General features: G+C 36.0%; 1 long non-coding RNA gene and 1 other non-coding gene across 2 annotated transcripts; one reads left to right on the top strand and one right to left on the bottom strand.

The window, feature by feature from the left end:
* Positions 1–6,791: 6,791 nt before the first annotated feature.
* Positions 6,792–9,868, top strand: LOC138703718 (uncharacterized). The gene is made up of 2 exons (XR_011333244.1): positions 6,792–9,259; positions 9,642–9,868. It is a non-coding gene; the product is annotated as an uncharacterized lncRNA (long non-coding RNA).
* Positions 9,869–11,343: 1,475 nt separating this feature from the next.
* TRNAY-GUA (transfer RNA tyrosine (anticodon GUA)) lies at positions 11,344–11,415 on the bottom strand. The gene has a single exon. It is a non-coding gene; the product is annotated as a tRNA-Tyr (tRNA).
* Positions 11,416–18,916: the final 7,501 nt, after the last annotated feature.

Below are 18,916 nucleotides of genomic sequence, written 5' to 3' on the forward strand. Positions count from 1 at the left end.
ATTGCAGCTAATAACATCGGTAAGTTTAATTTTGCCGGTCTTGTTGATTTTTTCACGGCTTCCTTAATGTTACTTGCATCACCAATGCAGTAACTTTAGTGGAGTTGTAGAGCTTACTTAATTTTTGCAAATATTCAAAAACAAAAATTAACAGTGCAATATAGGTGAAATTGCAGTGGTAAGTTTCCAATTTATAATTATTACTATATTGAACGTCTCTAACAATAATATGTTAAAAGCCTAAAGCAGTAAAATAATATGTCACTTAAGCGGTAAGAAGAGGGAAATTGTTATGTGTGTTAGGTTGGGAATACTGAATGTGGAATTTTAGGCTTTCCGCGGATTGGTATTGTGCGGAAACCAAGCAACTACGCACGATCTCGCACAAAAGTATATGATCAACTGAACGTCTCTTGAAGAAACATGGATAAAAATGTGAACACGCCAAAAGATAAACTAAAATCATGACAATGAGTGATGACGATCCAGTTCCGCGTGCGTCGATTGGTAGAGATTCCAGAATTATAGTAGGCTACTCCATGCCGGTAGTGAACAGGATTTTGTAAAAAATAATAGCTTACAGGTGTTGAAATCACGTTCAGCTAAGGATTATTACGAAGAAATGGAGAGCGACCGTTTAAAAAATGTTTTCAGGAGCAGCTTTTACCTAATATTCCACCTAATTCTATGATTGTTATGGATAACGCAATATATGATACATACACGAGTGTTCTACCAAAAGTATGAACTTTCTTTGAAACGTTCGGTAGTCCTCTTGCCTTCCTGGAAAACTGACCTGCTACTATTTTAAAAACCGACGAGACAACCTCCTCTATTCGTGAAACGCATAATAATAATAATAATAATAATAATAATAATAATAATAATAATAATAATAATAATAATAATAATAATAATAATAATCCCCTTAAAAAGATTAGGAAAGAAACAGTGTTGAAATGATATAAAACCATGTAGTCTATCACCTGATATCTTCTTCTGCCTCCAACTTTTCTCTCGTTCATCATTTTTCTTTCAGTGTATCCTTCAATAAGCAGCTTCTTCTCAGCCAGTGACACAAAAACTTCATTTCCTCTTCCTGATAAGTTGCAGCATCATTCTTTCTTCACCCACTTTTTCCAACACAGCTTCATTTCTTATTCTGTCTGTTCATTTCACACGTTCCATTCTTCTCCATATCCACATTTCAAATGCTTCTATTCTCTTCGCTTCACTTCGTGTTAATGGCCATGTTTCAGCTCCACACAAACCACACTCAATACAAAGCACTTCACTAGTCTCTTCCTAACTTCTTTTTCGAGAAGCAAGTCAGATTATTATTATTATAAAGTACATTTTAAAATCTTGCACGGACTAGGGACTGATGGAGGCTTATGTGAGGGCGGCAATGAACGTGCGGGTTCCTTAAAAGACATAAGTAAATAAGTAAGTACTAAACTTAAATTCAGGCTAGTTCAATCGTTAGCTTTCGGAAAATTGGAAGTGACATATCGAATTCTGTACAATTTTTGTTACTGTTGGACGCATGGAAACGATTCTTGCATAAGGCATATTTGAATTAAAAAGAAGAGCATTTTGAAGGCCATCACGCAAGTAGTTAAACTTCGAAAATTGCGAAAATTGTGGCATTTGAAAAGTGTTATTAAATATTATGGAACATATATAATTAACTAATTGAAGCGAAAATAATTAGTTGAGCAATAGATAATTATTGGAAAACGAAAGCAGTTAAAAAAAAAGAAGAAAAAAAGAAAGAGAAACCTTAGTAATTTTGCATTTCGAAATAAATGTTCCAAATGTATTTTCACCCTAGGACATCAACGTACTGATAGAGGCAAATGAGTAGGTTAAATACAAGAATTCATGTAAGGTAAAACAGAAAAATTGCATTGCTGCTAGTATATACACGTCCTCACATACTGAATTCTTCACTAAATCGTCTTCACACACTGAACTAACTCGAGTTGGGGTACGTATTGGGTGAATTGTTTCTGTTTATTTTTTATACTGTTATTGGCACAAGTGGCCTTTTAATACATCACAATATATGATTAATGTTAAGTTAGATAACGAAATCTGAAGGTGTAATGAGACCGTAGAGCGACAACTAGTTACAATGAGGATTCTATAATTCTCTTTATCTTAATATATAAAAGAGAATGTGGTTATGTATATATGTTCTTTTTATATATCTACATACTTTGACCGATATTTGCCGAAGTTTGCACATTTCACCTTCATAACCAGGAGAAAAATATGGGCTATCTCAAAATTGGACAAATGGAAGTTACATTAATTTAGAAAATAAAATTAAATATGACCAAACGTTCCTGTATAATATTAAATGCAATCTTCTACTGTCAATTGTTCTTTATTACTCTCTGTTGTATTTAACATCGACTTTCAGAGGCCGTGGAAAAAATGACACGAAATTAAATTTAATAACATTTGTTGATACATCATGACGACCAAAAACTTGACAATTAATGCAATAAGAATCTTTGCAGTATAGAACTGTATTATGAGTTTCTTGATACAGTTGAAGATAGTAAGCAGACTGTTTTTATCCAACTGAAATCCCTAATTCTTAAAAAAAAACAAGGATTGCCACCACATAATAATACTTAATATTGAATCACCAATGGCAAAGTATTGACACACCAAAATTATGGAATACTGTAGAACAAGAATTGTTGTGAAAAACTCATGAACACATAGTAGAAGTGACAATATTAACTGGGAAAACGAAAGGAGAACATGTTTTTATCACACGTATTCCCATAATACCCACAAACATGTCCTCCGATTTATAAACAACTGTAATTTCAGTGCGTCTAGCGTTTGCAATGGTCATATTAAAATAAAGCTCAAAGACAGTCGTTGCAAGTTGCAGACATTAACTTAGAAACTGGGTGTTTTCCACATCCTCAACTAACCTATGTGGCTTGCTCTCGAGTGGACACACCTGAACATTAGTAAGTTATACATATTCTATATTTAAGCAAAGAATGGAAAAACAAGGAATTTTACACATATCAAAAAACAATTCAATGATACTTTTGTCATGTTGCTAATATACATAGTACGTGAGTGTACGTAAATCCACTGAAAATGATACTGTATTAATTCTAAAATCACGTCTCTGAAAAAGTTGTTCATGTCCGAAAATGTGTTACTGAGAAATACTATCTGTGTAGTCACAGGTGCCAATGTAGTATGTTAAGCGTTGGGCAAAATACAGTCTCTTAATTTCTAAAATAAAAATATAACGTGCTCTAAGAGCCATACCCGGTAGGTCTCAGGACAACCATTGCAGGCGATGCCTCAGTGAGATAGAAACCCTTGGACAAGTCCTCGGAGCCTGCCCTTATGGCGAACCATTGCGTATACATAGGCACCATGCAATTACAACTAAACTGGCCGATGCCCTTAGAAAACTAAAATACACCGTCTATGAAGAATTCCACGGAACTGCCGACAATGGCAGTAACAGACGAATTGACATAATCGCCATTAGGGAATCCCTGTCTCAGAGTATGATAATCGACCCACCATCAGGCTTGAAACGTATAAAGGACAGCCTGAAGTCGTACATGAGGAGAAACGAACAATCTACGTTACAACCATCCCGTATTATAAAGATAAATACCAACTTCGCGATATCAGTGTTACGGGATTGATGTTTGGAGCAAGAGGAACGATACCTAACTTCTCTTCTCAATTCTGTAAGACCCTAGGACTTCACAAATCGTTTCTGAACGAACTGGCCCTCCTCATAATTAGAGAGTCAGTCAAACTCATACGGAACCACCTATATGGACTCTAATTCAGTGTAATGAAAAAACTGACGCACCATTATCATTTTTATTTCTCTTATTAGCTTTCATTGCTTCTTTACTTGTAACGTTTTTGATTCTGTAAACTACCAGTGTTTGTTTGTGTACTTGTTTACTTTTTTCTTACTCTGTCATCTATTTGTTATTGTATTGTTTTGTATGCTTTGTCTAATGGCAGCCTCTAATTTGAGGAACTTCTAGTAAATAAAAATAAAAAATAATATAATATAATATAATATAATATAATATAATATAATATAATATAATATAATATAATATAATATAATATAATATAATATAATATAATATAATATAACATAACATATAACATAACATAATATAATATAATATAATATAATATAATATAATATAATATAATATAATATAATATATTAGTGATTGAATTTGGTATTCCCAAGAAACTAGTTCGATTAAGTAAAATGTGTCTCAGTGAAACGTACAGCAGAGTCAGTATAGGTCAGTTTCTGTCAGATGTGTTTCCAATTCACTGTGGGCTAAAGCAAGGAGATGCACTATCCCCTTTACTTTTTATTCCTGTAACTTTCCAAAATATTCAAATTTTTCCAACAAATTCACGAGAAATAATTACAATTCTAAAGCAATTAAAGTCTAAAAATTCCTCGGGATATGATGAAATTACTAGTAAAATATTAAAAGCCAGTTCACAAATATTAGCCAAGCCCCTGTCTTATTTATGTAACTTTTCAATGTTTAATGGTGTATTTCCAGAGCGACTGAAATATTCAGTTGTTATTCCTTTATTCAAGAAAGGGGACAGAACCTCGCCCGAAAACTACAGGCCCATATCCCTTCTACAAGTCTTCTCAAAGGTCTTCGAAAAAGTTATATATAAAAGAGTATATCATCATCTTGATATATACAACATTCTCATTCCGGAACAATTTGGGTTCAGAAAGAATAAATCAACTGAGCAAGCGACGTTTAATTTAACTGATAAAATTCTGGAAGCTATTAATAAAAAATTACAATTAGGAGGGATATTCTGTGATCTCTCCAAAGCTTTTGATTGTATTAACCATAAAATTCTACTACAAAAATTAGAATACTATGGTATTAAAGGCATAGCATATCAGTGGTTTGAGTCATATCTCCTGAACAGAAAACAAAAAGTAGAAATCAACGCATTTAATAACTCCTTTACATCTACTTCAACATGGGGAAATGTTCATACAGGGGTCCCACAGGGATCTATATTAGGGCCTCTTCTATTTTTAATTTTTATAAATGACCTTGGCCCCATAATAAAAGGAATAGGTTATCCTATATTATTTGCAGATGACACAAGTATCATAATTACAGACAATAACTTTGTCACATTCAAATATAAAACAGAATCAATTCTCCTTAAAATTTATGACTGGTTTACAACCAATAAACTAGCATTAAACAATAATAAAACTAACATAATTCAATTTAAAGCCACTTCAAATTTAATCTCTGAAACATTGGACACAACTATCAACAATATACCTCTACTAGAAACATCAACAACCAAATTTCTTGGTTTGCATATTAATAATACAATAAATTGGAAAAATCATATCAAAGAAATAACCCCCAAACTTAGCTCAGCATGCTTCGCAATTAGGTAGTTACAACAATTTCTAAACAGCAATATCTCAAAGACAATATATTTTGCCTATTTTCATTCCATTATGTCCTACGGAATAATATTTTGGGGAAATTCTTTAGATAGTAAAAATATATTCTTATTAGAAAAAAGAGCCATTAGAATAATAGTTGGAGCAAAGGCTAGAAAATCATGTAGATTATTTAAAAAAAAAATTAGAGATTCTAACCTTAACAAATCAATACAGATACTCTACAATAAATTTCCTCTTATGTAATAAAGAAAATTTTCCAACTAACTCAGCCATACATAGTATAAATACCCGCAGAAGGAATGATTTTCATACGCCATCATCAAATTTATCATGATTTCAAAGGGGAGTACGTTACATGGCGATAAAATTGTTCAATAGTCTTCCTGAAGACATTAAGAATCATAGCCAAAACACTGCATTATTTAAGGTAAAACTAAAAAATTACTTAATATCTCACACTTTCTATTCTGTAGATGAATTCTTGACATTTCACAGTACTGTGTAAATATTATAATAATATTAAATGGTAAACATATTACATAGTATGAAATATTATTGTTATTAAGGTATTAATTCTGTACATATTTCATATTTGCATTTTATTGTTAAACGTAAGAATTGGACATGTTCTTTATTCTATGCTGTAAAGCAAATGTAAGAATATTATGGAACAAATCCATCCATCCATCCATCCATCCATCCATCCATCCATCCATCCATCCATCCATCCATCCATCCATCCATCCATCCATCCATCCATCCATCCATCCATCCATCCATCCATCCATCCATCCATCCATCTATCTATCTATCTATCTATCTATCTATCTATCTATCTATCTATCTATCTATCTATCTATCTATCTATCTATCTATCTATCCATCTATCTATCTATCTATCTTTGCTCTAGAGTATACCATTAGGAAAGTCCAGGATAACAGAGAGGGTTTGGAATTGAATGGGTTACATCGGCTTCTTGTCTGTGCGGATGACGTGAATATGTTAGGAGAAAATCCACAAACGATTAGGGAAAACACGGGAATTTTACTGGAAGCAAGTAAAATAGATAAGTTTGGAAGTAAATCCCGAAAAGACAAAGAATATGATTATGTCTCGTGACCAGAATATTGTACGAAATGGAAATATAAAAATTGGAAATTTATGTTTTGAAGTGGTGGAGAAGTTCAAATATCTTGGAGCAACAGTAACAAATATATATGATACTCGGGAGGAAATTAAACACTGAATAATTATGGGTAATGCCTGTTATTATTCTGTTGAGAAACTTTTATCATCCAGTCTGCTGTCGAAAAATCTGGAAGTTAGAATTTATAAAACAGTTATATTACCCGTTGCTCTGTATGGTTGTGAAACTTGGACTCTCACTTTGAGAGAGGAACAGAGACTACGGGTGTTTGAGAATAAGATTCTTAGGAAAATATTTGGGGCTAAGAGGGATGAACTTACAGGAGAATGGAGAAAGTTACACAACACAGAACTGCACGCATTGTATTCTTCACCTGACATAATTAGGAACATTAAATCCAGACGTTTGAGATGGGCAGGGCATGTAGCACGTATGGGCGAACCCAGAAATGCATATAGAATGTTAGTTGGGAGGCCGGAGGGAAAAAGACCTTTAGGGAGGCCGAGACGTAGATGGGAAGATGATATTAAAATGGATTTGAGGGAGGTGGGATATGATGATAGAGAATGGATTAATTTTGCTCAGGATAGGGACCAATGGCGGGCTTATGTGAGGGCGACAATGAGCCTCCGGGTTCCTTATAAGACAGCAAGTAATATATTAGTGATTTTAATATCTCATACCAGAGTCTCGGAGAAAAAATCAAAGAAGAATAATGAATTTGTTCACCAAAAATACAAGAGGAGACTGTAGTAACAAAAGAAATCTTAAGACCAGTCCAAAGACAAATGCCCCATCAAAATTTTAAAGATGCAAACAGAAAGTTTGTTTGCATAAACTCCTTCTCAGATACTTTTTAATAAGACAATATGACATGTAGTCATTTACAAGTTCAAAATTAATTTTTCTACCTTGTTTTTCTAGAATTCAGTTCTTTTTTTACCTAATTGTTTAACTCCATGGTTATATTATATTTATGTGTGTTCGGCATATAGGATCGTGTGCCTGTGTAAAGAAATAAATTCTATACTTAAAAAAACTAATCTTATAAACAGTTTGCTCTTATTTAACATGTAGCCAATATACCCCATACCACGTGTCAACCTGCGTCCCGGGCGGGGTAAGTTGATTAAATCTGCAAATTTGAAAATAATACAAAATTTCAAATTTAAATCGTGGTGAAATATAAATTCAAATATATTTACACATAGCCAAAGAACCAGTAGAACGACCGCCTTTGACGATTTCATAAAATGCTATCCAAATTACAGAAAAAAAAATGAAATTTAAAATTTGAGCCAACCTGCCTCCCTCTCCCCTATGCTTTCACCTAGTATTAATAATAAAATTCAATGGTTGAGCTGTTTGGACTTTTTCCATTGCTAATAATTTTATAATAGTAATATGCGTTACAAGAGCGGTATGTTGATGTTTTCATGTTCGAGGAAGAGAACGAAAAAGCGAAACGTAGTTGAGCTTTTTTAATTTCCGAGAACATGAAAACAAACATACCGCTCGTGTATCGTACATTATTTTGTGCGAAGATCGTTTATTACATACCTGAAAGAGGAATTTCTAATTAGTTGCAATGAAATCTCCATCTTGGTTTCTGTTCAATGACGGCAATTTTTTGAAAACGAAAATATCTCTCTTCAACATTGTTGTTATAAAATGTTTTCTGTGTTTACTATATTGCAGCAGGATGTGATATACGTCTGTCTTTATTTTCCTCCAGTCTATAAATGCGAACTTAAAACAAACGGTAATGTTATGTAATGATTTATTTTTCATTTTAATATTTTAACAATATTATTTATATAACATATTGCAGTAATAACATCGACATCTGGAATCTTGTTGATTTTTTCACGGCTTATTTAATGTTACTTGCATCACAAATGCAATAACTTTAGTGGAGTAGTAGACTTTACTTAATTTTTGCAAATATTTAAGAACAATAATTAACAGTGCAATATAGGTGAAGTTGCAGTTGTAAGTTTCCAATTGATAATTATTACTATGTTAAACGTCTCTAAAAATCATATGTTAAAAGCCTAAAGCAGTAAAATGAATATGTCTCTTAAGCGGTAAAAAGAGGGAAATTGTTATGTGTGTTACGTTGGGAGTACTGAATGTGGTATTTCACACTTACCGCGTATTTATTTTGTGCGGAAAGCAAGCAAATACGCACGATCTCGCACAAAAATTATAACACAGCCTTTCGAACAATGGATCTCTCTTCATCATCAGGTGAAAACCTACTGTGGGGATCGTTACAAATAGCTAGCCTGTCTGACTGATGGACGACTGACCCTGCTACGCCCCTTAGCTTAATGCTTTAAACTAATACCTTCATATTAAGTCTACATTCTGCAAAAACCAACGCACTATATTCTACATGTAAATATGTGGACAATAGCATTAGAGAAAAGATAAAAATGATGACTTTATTGTGATATTGTAAAATGGTGAGAATGCTGTCCATTGTTTTGCTAGTTATTTATGTAATTATTTCAAACTATGAATTGCAGGTGCCTGTGCAAGAGTCCACTATAAAATGTCCACAACGCTTCGTGTGTTGCTCTTTGTGGTTCTACTCGTAATAATGGTAAATTTTTAAATAATATATTAAATTTAAATCAAATATTGAACTTTTTAATTTTTCCTGCTTGAAGTGTCAAAACTAAATTACGAAAATGAGCACGAAGAGAAATTAAAGGCTCATATATAAAGTTTTTTCAATCTTTGTTTCAATACAATGAATAAGTTTTTAACTACCATCTTCTCTGCAAGCATCATTAAAAATAATAAATATGTACTCCAAAAAGTAAGAGAGATAAGCAAATAAATACAAAGTAGGTCAATATATCGACAGTGACATCCTGAACTTGGTGAATCCCTTGTTCTCGAATAGCATTACATTTTAACTTATGTTGAAACTACGTGCAATGTTTGAATTAAATATGTCATCCTTTTATGAATTGTTTCAGACGCCTGCCACCCAGAGCTCCCCTATACTAAGGGCTGCGAGCAACATAACTCCAGAGGACCCTACAAATAAAATACGCTTATGAAGTAAAACACATGCAACATACTGTATAAGCACAAAATAACAGAAAATTATCCTAATGCACGAATCTGAAAATTAATGTTTGTGTATCAGATGAACCCGCCTTAAATTGTAACACATCTGCAAGAATAAAACATCTACCTACTAGCTATTGACTCTTATTTATTTGTATGCGTCGACGCTAGGACCTAAGTGTCCAACCCACGTGACTTACAAAATAAAGACTGTTCTACATTACACCACATGTTCAAACTCATAACAGCACTACAATTATTGAGTTACATCCAATAAAATTGTTCATAACTCTTTAATATTCATGTCCACGGATATATCAGAATCATAGCTTTCAGTCATCTTACATTACTATGATGTATCGGATGTATTATAACACCAACATTAGTTTGCGGAAGTACTGATACTTCCACAATGATACACTGATCACTCCATAATGTGGTCACTTTCGGGGGTCTAGTATAGTGGCTGCAGGACGATTGAGTCGGGTTCGATATTCTCTTATATTCAAATCAACAGTATGCTTGGATCAGTATTGGCTCACCAGAACACGCTATCTCTTTGGTGTAAGCGTTGTCACAATACGGTCCAGACTCTTTGGTGTACGCGTTGCCAGAACACGGCCCAGTCTCTTTGGTGTACACGTTGACAGAACACGGTCCAGTCTCCTTAGTGTACGCGTTGCCAGAACACGGCCCAGTCTCTTTGGTGTACACGTTGACAGAACACGGTCCAGTCTCCTTGGTGTACGCGTTGCCAGAATACTGCCCAGTCTCTTTGGTGTACGCGTTGCCAGAACACGGCCCAGTCTCCTTGGTGTACGCGTTGCCAGAATACTGCCCAGTTTCTCTGGTGTACGCGTTGCCAGAACACGGCCCAGTCTCTTTGGTGTACACGTTGCCAGAACACGGCCCAGTCTCTTCGATGTACACGTTGACAGAACACGCCCCAGTCTCTTTGGTGTACGCGTTGACAGAACACCTTGCAACCCTAGGCTGGAGTAACTTGGTTTGGCTTGAATTTCGATAGCTGGACCCAGAAGGGTTCCAAGTTCTTAGGCTTACAGTATCCTACTGTACCCTATATATATATATATATATATATATATATATATATATATATATATAACGTCAGGCAAGTACCTAATAAGCTGCAGAACCTTTCGTCCGAAGCCCTTCCTAAATCAGCATTGGAAACCTGTATTAGCCCTAAGAATTCATCGCTGTCTATTTTTAAATATTACGACGTAACAGATAAAGTGACGGGAATAAGTAGAGTTTTTGTGTAATGGTAGGCTAAAGGGAAAAGGGAAGTACCCCGAGAAAATTCCTCTGCAACGGCTGGTTTATCCATTACAATTCCATCACGACCTGCCCAGAAATCCAATCCGTGCAGATTGCATGGTCGACAAGTGTGCTACCGCTTTAGCCACACAGACTCGGCGGGGTTTTGCATAACATTGCAGAGCTAGAGCTGATTATCCTACAGCAACCTGCTTCAAGATGTCATGATCAATGTCGAAACGAACATTTTCAAAAATTAGCGGTTAACGGAAGTCAACCTAGGACTTCCAAATATGTTGAAAGAGTGATGGAACGGAGAAAAATTCTCTCCGGCGCCGGGATTTGAACCCGGGTTTTCAGCTCTACATGCTGATGCTTTATCCACTAAGCCACACCGGATACAACTCCGACGCCGGTTAGAATCGTCTCAGATTAAGCTCCAACTCTTGGGTTCCCTCTAGTGGCCGCCCTCTGCACTACGTCATAGATGTCTATAACCGGCGTCGGAGTTGTATCCGGTGTGGCTTAGTGGATAAAGCATCAGCACGTAGAGCTGAAAACCCGGGTTCAAATCCCGGCGCCGGAGAGAATTTTTCTCCGTTCCACTCTTTCATCGTATGATGACGCAGAATATCTGCATGGAAATATCATATGTACTTCGGTACATTAAAATAATATATATTCCAAATATGTGTTAAAGTGCAAACACTTGGAATTATTTTTCAGAGAATAATGACTAGGTTCCTTTTCACATGCAACGATAATATATATTTTGTAGGATCATGCCTTTTTTTCCTACTTACCATTACTGTTTACATCCTTCGTAAGTTGACAATACTGCACCTTCTCTGGTTCCTATACAAACAAAAGAAATCACAGTTCTGTTATAAGTACTTAAAGCGCTAGTGTGCTCAGCGAATAGGGATTATAAAGAATGGACACTTCGCGTCGGTACCTTTGATGTAGCCGGACCGATTTCAATGACCTTCAAGCCAGCTAGAGCGTCAGATTCTGCTTTCTCCCTAGAGTTGGCCCTGACATCACACCAGCTAGCAGTCGACACAGCGGAAATATAACACATACAATTAATACATCTAGGTACATTATGTACTCAAATAAAATAAATTGCATCCATAAAATAATAAATCCTTCATTAACTGTAATGTCTAGACTCTAGAGTTCCTTTATAATGAGAGTTCAGACGTTGACCCCAACAACAATTAAAATATGTAATGATTTGATAGCGCTGAAAATGGAAAAACAAAACTCTTACGAGAAGTAAAACCATATACCTATATTATATTATATACAAATATTAAACGAATTCGATACTTAATTTTATAATGTATTATATTATTTTATAGTATAATTTATGATATCTGAAATATAAAATATTATTATTACAACTAGTTTGTCACTGAGAAATAAGGAAAAGCGGTTAACTTGAATTTATTTGAAGCAAAGCGTTACTGGATTATGCAATAAGGTAGGCGATGTTTGGATCCTGTGCCTTAATTCTATTCTCAATTATTCTCAGCGTATGCTCGATTACACTACCTCTAGCGCTTGAAAGTGGAACTAGCCGCTGGCGCACAGAGAAACAAACACACAGGAAAATTCGCTCAGTGTCCATTCTTTATAATCCCTATTCGCTGGTGTTCTCTTATAACCTGAGGTAAGAAGTTCGTACCGAAACTGTTAAGTTGTGTGAGCTTGGACTATGCAGACTGGAAGGGACTGCAGACTGATACGTCAAAATTTAAGAGGTGATTCTACTGTGTTAAATGTAACAAAACTTTTATTACACTTTTACTTCGATGAAGCACTGTTAAGTAGGAAAAAATTAGTCTTAGCCTATTGTTTGCAGCGATCTATTACAGTAATGGCCCGAGATAATGGCTGATTGCTATACACCCAGATAGATAAAAATAATCTGAACAGTTAGTGTCTTGAATCTTTTTTCGCATATCAAACCGTTAACTATGAATTTAAATTTAATAATTGCGTAAATCATTAAAATAAATCTTGCAACGCAGCGCACTGTCACGCGTCACAGACTGAATACCACAAAGGGTGAGGGGAAGGTAAGGAGTGCAGCCCGCGCTTGGTAGAGGTTTTGCAGGGCTGTAATATTGCCAAATGCTTAGTAGGAATATAACGATTATCTCTAAACAGTGAATGTTAGACAAAAATTTATTTAGATTTCCAAATCAGTCCTCATCATCTATTACCAGTTTTATTTTGGTGCAGAGGTTGCCATCCATTCTGCACATCTACTGCATGAAATGCAGTGACGTCAACAAACCAACAAGAGAAACATGTAGGTAACCAAACTTATAGGGTAAACATTGGTAATTTCGTGGCAGTGGTTATTTCGTGATACTTTTCCTTTGCTTTTTCGTGAATTAACCAATGGTGTTACGAGATTCAAATTTCCGCCAAGGAATTGCATATGTTGTCCGGTTTCCAGAAACATACAGCTACGCTTTGTGTGACTATTGTAGCCGCTTCAGTGATCTTTTATGTTTGGAGAGAGCAAGTTAGCGTCGAAATCTCAGGCGTACAAATTTTGTTAATGTTTGAAATTACATTACAGACTTATTACTAAAGGTAAGCATATGGTATTTGGTACAATGATTTATTATATCTTCATGATATTTTAGGAAATGTTTTTGGAATTTTAGATACAGCTTTAGTCGCCCTATAGGCTTAGCTTTACTGATAGAAATCTTAGCTGTTTGAGGCGAAATTTTGTTGAGCATTAAGCGTTACATTTTATACTACTTTAAAAATTGTATTACAATACGAATTTTAGAAATCTGAAGATAAGATATGATGAAAAAAAAGAAAAGGGGGGCGCAATGGGTTCAGTTTAGCTTCTGTTTGATTTGTTATCATGCTAAGTGCCAATGATAAGTGCTAGATGACTTACTTGCAAGAATTGTGACAGATGATGAAACATGGCTCCACCATTTTGGACCGGAGACAGAGGCAGACAATGGAGTGGCATCATGCAAATTCACGAAAGAAATGGAAATTCAAAAGTGCACCTTCGGCAGGAAAAGTTATGGCTACTGTCTTTTTTGATTCAGAAGGACTCTTGCTTGTGGACATCATGCCACATGGAACCATCATTAATTCTGACGCGTATGTGGTAACTCTCAAAAAACTTCAAGCTCGACTGAGTCGTGTTCGACGACATCGGGTGAAGCAGGATGTTCTGCTATTGCACGACAACGCACAGCCATAATATGTCAGTCACAAAACCACAGACCAGATCAGAAAATTCGGATAGACAACACTGAAACAGCCGCCTTACAGTCCTGAACTGGCACCGTGCGATTACCATCTCTTTGGTAAACTGAAGGATCCCTTCGCGGAACGAGGTTAGAAGATGACTCCCTTGTGCACGCTGCTAAAGAGTGGCTCAGACGTGTTGGTCCAGACTTTCACCGTGCTGGTCTACAGGCCCTCATTCCTAGGTTACGTAAGGCAGTTGAAAGGGGCGGGAATTATGTGGAAAAGTGACATTTTGTTCCTAAAGGATGTATCTACATTCTGTAAAAATAGCAAAGCTGTAGGATAAAAATATAATTTTTAAACAAATGTTTTGTATTACTTTTGGAGTTACCCTAGGAATAATGGGGTATAGTAAAGTCCGTAATAAAATAGTTCACCCTTTCAGGGCAAAGAAGATCCCTTTTCAATTTCAATTTTACTTTGATTTCATTCTTATTATGTGGTGATATATATTTCTATGTTTTCTTGCTACGAATATTAGACGGAATTACTGTTTGAAGCCTTGTAACAATAAATGACAATTTAATTTGACTTTAATGAATTTTTCCACAATTCTTCTACCTCTCACGAAATTATCAGTGTAATATAACGAAATTACCAAGGTTATCACGAAATAACCAATCTTTTAGCTTAAGTTGTAAAAGTGGTTTTTGGCACTTGTTCAAGAACGTGTCCAATCTTTTATGTCTCCAGGTTTGTACAGAAAATTATCGTCTTTTAGATGAAAAAATCGGAATAAGGATATATTTACACATTTGCATTTTAAATTAATTTTCATGAAATTATCACGAAATTACCAATGTTTACCATATTTGTGCCAATGAATGAGAAACAAAATGAACGATTAACATTGTGCATAAGAACAGTAATTGCCAATTACATTCTTAATTTTCTATATAAAATAATTTACCCATAAATATAGCAAAATATGTAACAATAGCCTGTATGTTTCTAGACATGTTCCTATTAATAATAATTTAAATTTGCAGTATACCAAAAATATTATTTTCTATGTTCACAAAAGTAATATTTGTAATCTGAAAATGTTTCTTCTACGTCACTAGACGTAACTGGAGCAATCTGAAATATACAGTATTCCTTACTGTATCGCCAAAAGAACTACATCTTTGTGAATAGCCTATAATAGTGAATTTCGACATGGCACATCACATTAAACCCATAATTTGTTTCAAAACCACTTTTCATTTTTTTTGTTTCAATGTCTATTGGGACTTCTACGGATTGGTATATACTGTATATTTAACCAATAATTATTCTTCCACATCTCTCGGCGTCATTTCTACATTTTTGGGCTGCAGCAAAGTGTGTGAAAGGATATTGAAACATACCAACATCATGCATAAGTCGAGCACAACTCCGCTGCAAACGTTAGCACGCAATCAATCTCCTTCTCTACGGTGCATTTACTGTAATGTACTTAAGAAAGTCATCCATCCACAGTTGCGGAGGTAGTACACACAGCAGACAATTACACAGTCCTACAGAGCCGAGATGATTTATATGAGTGGCTGCACACGTCAATTCTATGTTTTGGTACGATCTTCCTATTTCTACATTGCCTTGGCAACGACATTCAAACTTTCTTAAACGAGTAACTATTGTTTTTAAAACAAATTTATGCAGTATTCAAAATTTATATACAGGGTGTTTCAAAAATACGGGGCATAATTTCAGGTATGTATTTCCCACATGTAGACAATCAAAATAGTTCATTACAACATGTGTCCGGAAATGCTTTATTTCCGAGTTATGGCCTTCACAACATTGAAATTCACCGGAACGTTTTTCTTTCCGCAGGTCGTTGCCGTCAAAGGAGACATTAAGGGGGCACTCTGACAGTTCATTCCGAGGCGAAGGTTACATTCAGTGTTGTGTAGGCGTTAGACTGTGCGACATGTATTCAAATCAAGAGCTGGCAGAGATACACTTCATGTACGGTAAGGCGGACGGCAATGCTGCGCTGGCTCGTCGTTTGTACCAGGAGAGGTACCCACAACGACAATTTCCAGATCGGAAGACATTTGTACGTCTCCATTACCGTCTGTGCGAGTATGGAAAATTTAAGTCTCCTGGTTTAGGAAGGGGACGACCAAGATCTACAACTCCAGAAGTACAGGAGGAGATTCTGGAGGCTGTGAACGTGACTCCTATCAGCACACGAAGGGTAGCGTTGCAAGTCAATGTTCCTCATACGACTGTCTGGAGACTGTTGAAAGATTATCAATTGTATCCTTATCATTTGCAACGTGTACAGGCCCTGTCACCAGCAGATTACCCTGCATGAGTTAGGTTCTGTCAGTGGTTCTTGCAGCAGTGTGGTGTAAATCCGAACTTTCCTGCCTTAGTATTATTTACAGATGAAGCACAGTTCATACGAGATGGCATAACAAATTTCCACAATCAGCATGTATGGGCGTATGAAAACCCACGTGCAACTGTTCCATCTCATCACCAGGTGCGATTCTCCCTCAACATATGGGCCGGTATCATTGGTGATCGATTAGTTGGACCCCATGTACTTGTAAACAGACTTACGGGGCAGGCGTACACAAACTTCCTGGAAAACACCATGCCTCATGTATCAAATATGAATGAGGTCTCGCCCACCTCATTATATTTTGCTCGACTAGTATGACTAGTCAGTTTGGTTTTATACCATTAAGTACGAGAAAAATTCGTACCGGCACCGGGAATCGAACCCAGGACCTCTCAGCTGTGCGCGCAGAGTGCTCTCTAACCAACTGAGCTATGCCGGGACCCGATTCACGACGCCGGCCGAACTCCTCTCGTAGTATCGTGTTACGGCCAGGAGAGGTCCTGGGTTCGATTCCCGGTGCCGGTACGAATTTTTCTCGTACTTAATGGTATAAAACCATACCTCATGTTTTAGAAGACACTCCACTGATCAATCGTCAACACATTCACTTCTTGCATGATGGCGCTCCTGCACACTTCAGTCGTACGGCTCGCCGGTACTTGGATCGAAGGTTTCCTGATCGATGGATAGGTAGAGGTGGCCCAATTGCTTGGCCTCCACGCTCACCTGATCTGAACCCTCTCGGGTTCTACTTGTGGGGCCATTTAAAATCATTGGTTTATTCGTCTCCGGTGCCTGATTTGGAATCCCTGCGGAATCGAATTGTGGCATGTTCTGAGGACATACGCAATACTCTTGGAGTTCGGGATCGTGTTCGCAGGTCAATGAGACATCGATGTGAGGTCTGTATTCAAGCAGGAGGTGGACATTTTGAACATCTTCTGTAATGACTACGACCTGCGGAAAGAAAAACGTTTCGGTGAATTTCAATGTTGTGAAGGCCATAACTCGGAAATGAAGCATTTCCGGACACATGTTGTAATGAACTATTTTGATTGTCTACATGTGGGAAATACATACCTGAAATTATGCCCCGTATCTTTGAAACACCCTGTATACTAACAGTAATTCGTGCGTGACAAAACTTCGTTTAGATTAACATTATTTGAATGTTGCAGGGTACTCATTTTTCTTGTCTTAGTTTGATAATACGAAAGCCTGAAAAGATAATTAGTATATTATTCAATTCGATATGCATTGAGGTTACACTTTTCAATTTTTGAAATGTCTTTTGTTTCTCAATAATTATTCATGAACCGATATCTGTCCTTGGTTGAAAGATTTCAGTACCTCCCATGAATATTTAAAACAGGATTGTTATTTATCATATTTGTGCAAGGTGTTAACCTGACTTTTGCAATATTCTTCTAAAACCTATCGTTTTGGAAAGCTGGCTCTTTTTATTTAATACATAACTTACAGACAGAGAGTTTCCTTGCGTTCCACAATCACAAAAATCGAACCGCATTCAATTTGCAGCTTATAGTTTACCAAAACGAACATTATGGTTAATCCAGATAGTGATAAATTGGCTTCGAAGAAAGTTCTTAGTAACATAAAGCTTGATATTACTCAGGGGAAAATGCTAGTCACGAAAGTTAGGCTTGCTCGTTTATTCATAGGGGAAGATGGGAGGATATAACAATTCATAGAAAAATAATCAGCCCCACATAAATAATTTATTTTATATTTATGAAATCATTATGAGTCATGGATCATATTTGTTTATCAGATGTAGGAGTTTGCTATACTATAACAAACATGGCCAACAAAACAGTTTATTTAGTTTTTTCGACCCTGCCAACCAATGCACATTGTTGTATTGAGCTGCACTGAATGAGCGCACATATTCTCTATGTCTGTCTTCTCTTGAATAGTCCTTCGGGAAAATGGATTTAATAATAAGGTTTCAATAACACACAATTCCGAACTCATTGCAATACTTCAAATTAATGTTTAAGAATTAATAATACTGGGTGTTCATTTCAAAGTGTGTCGTGACGTCACTGTTGTTGGGTCACCGATTTGAAGCGAGTTTCAGCTTATATGTTAGAGAAGTTGCCTATTATTTAAGGCGTTCTTCAATCTGAACTTGAAAACGTGTACGGTATAACTTGAACGTCGTAGCAACAGGTGGCGGTCTGTACGGTCTGTGTGCTACCATAACCTCTTTCGAACTGTGTTTTGCGCCGGCAAGTCGTA

The sequence above is a fragment of the Periplaneta americana genome, chromosome 7 (genome assembly GCF_040183065.1).
Source record: "Periplaneta americana isolate PAMFEO1 chromosome 7, P.americana_PAMFEO1_priV1, whole genome shotgun sequence".
NCBI lineage: Eukaryota > Metazoa > Arthropoda > Insecta > Blattodea > Blattidae > Periplaneta > Periplaneta americana.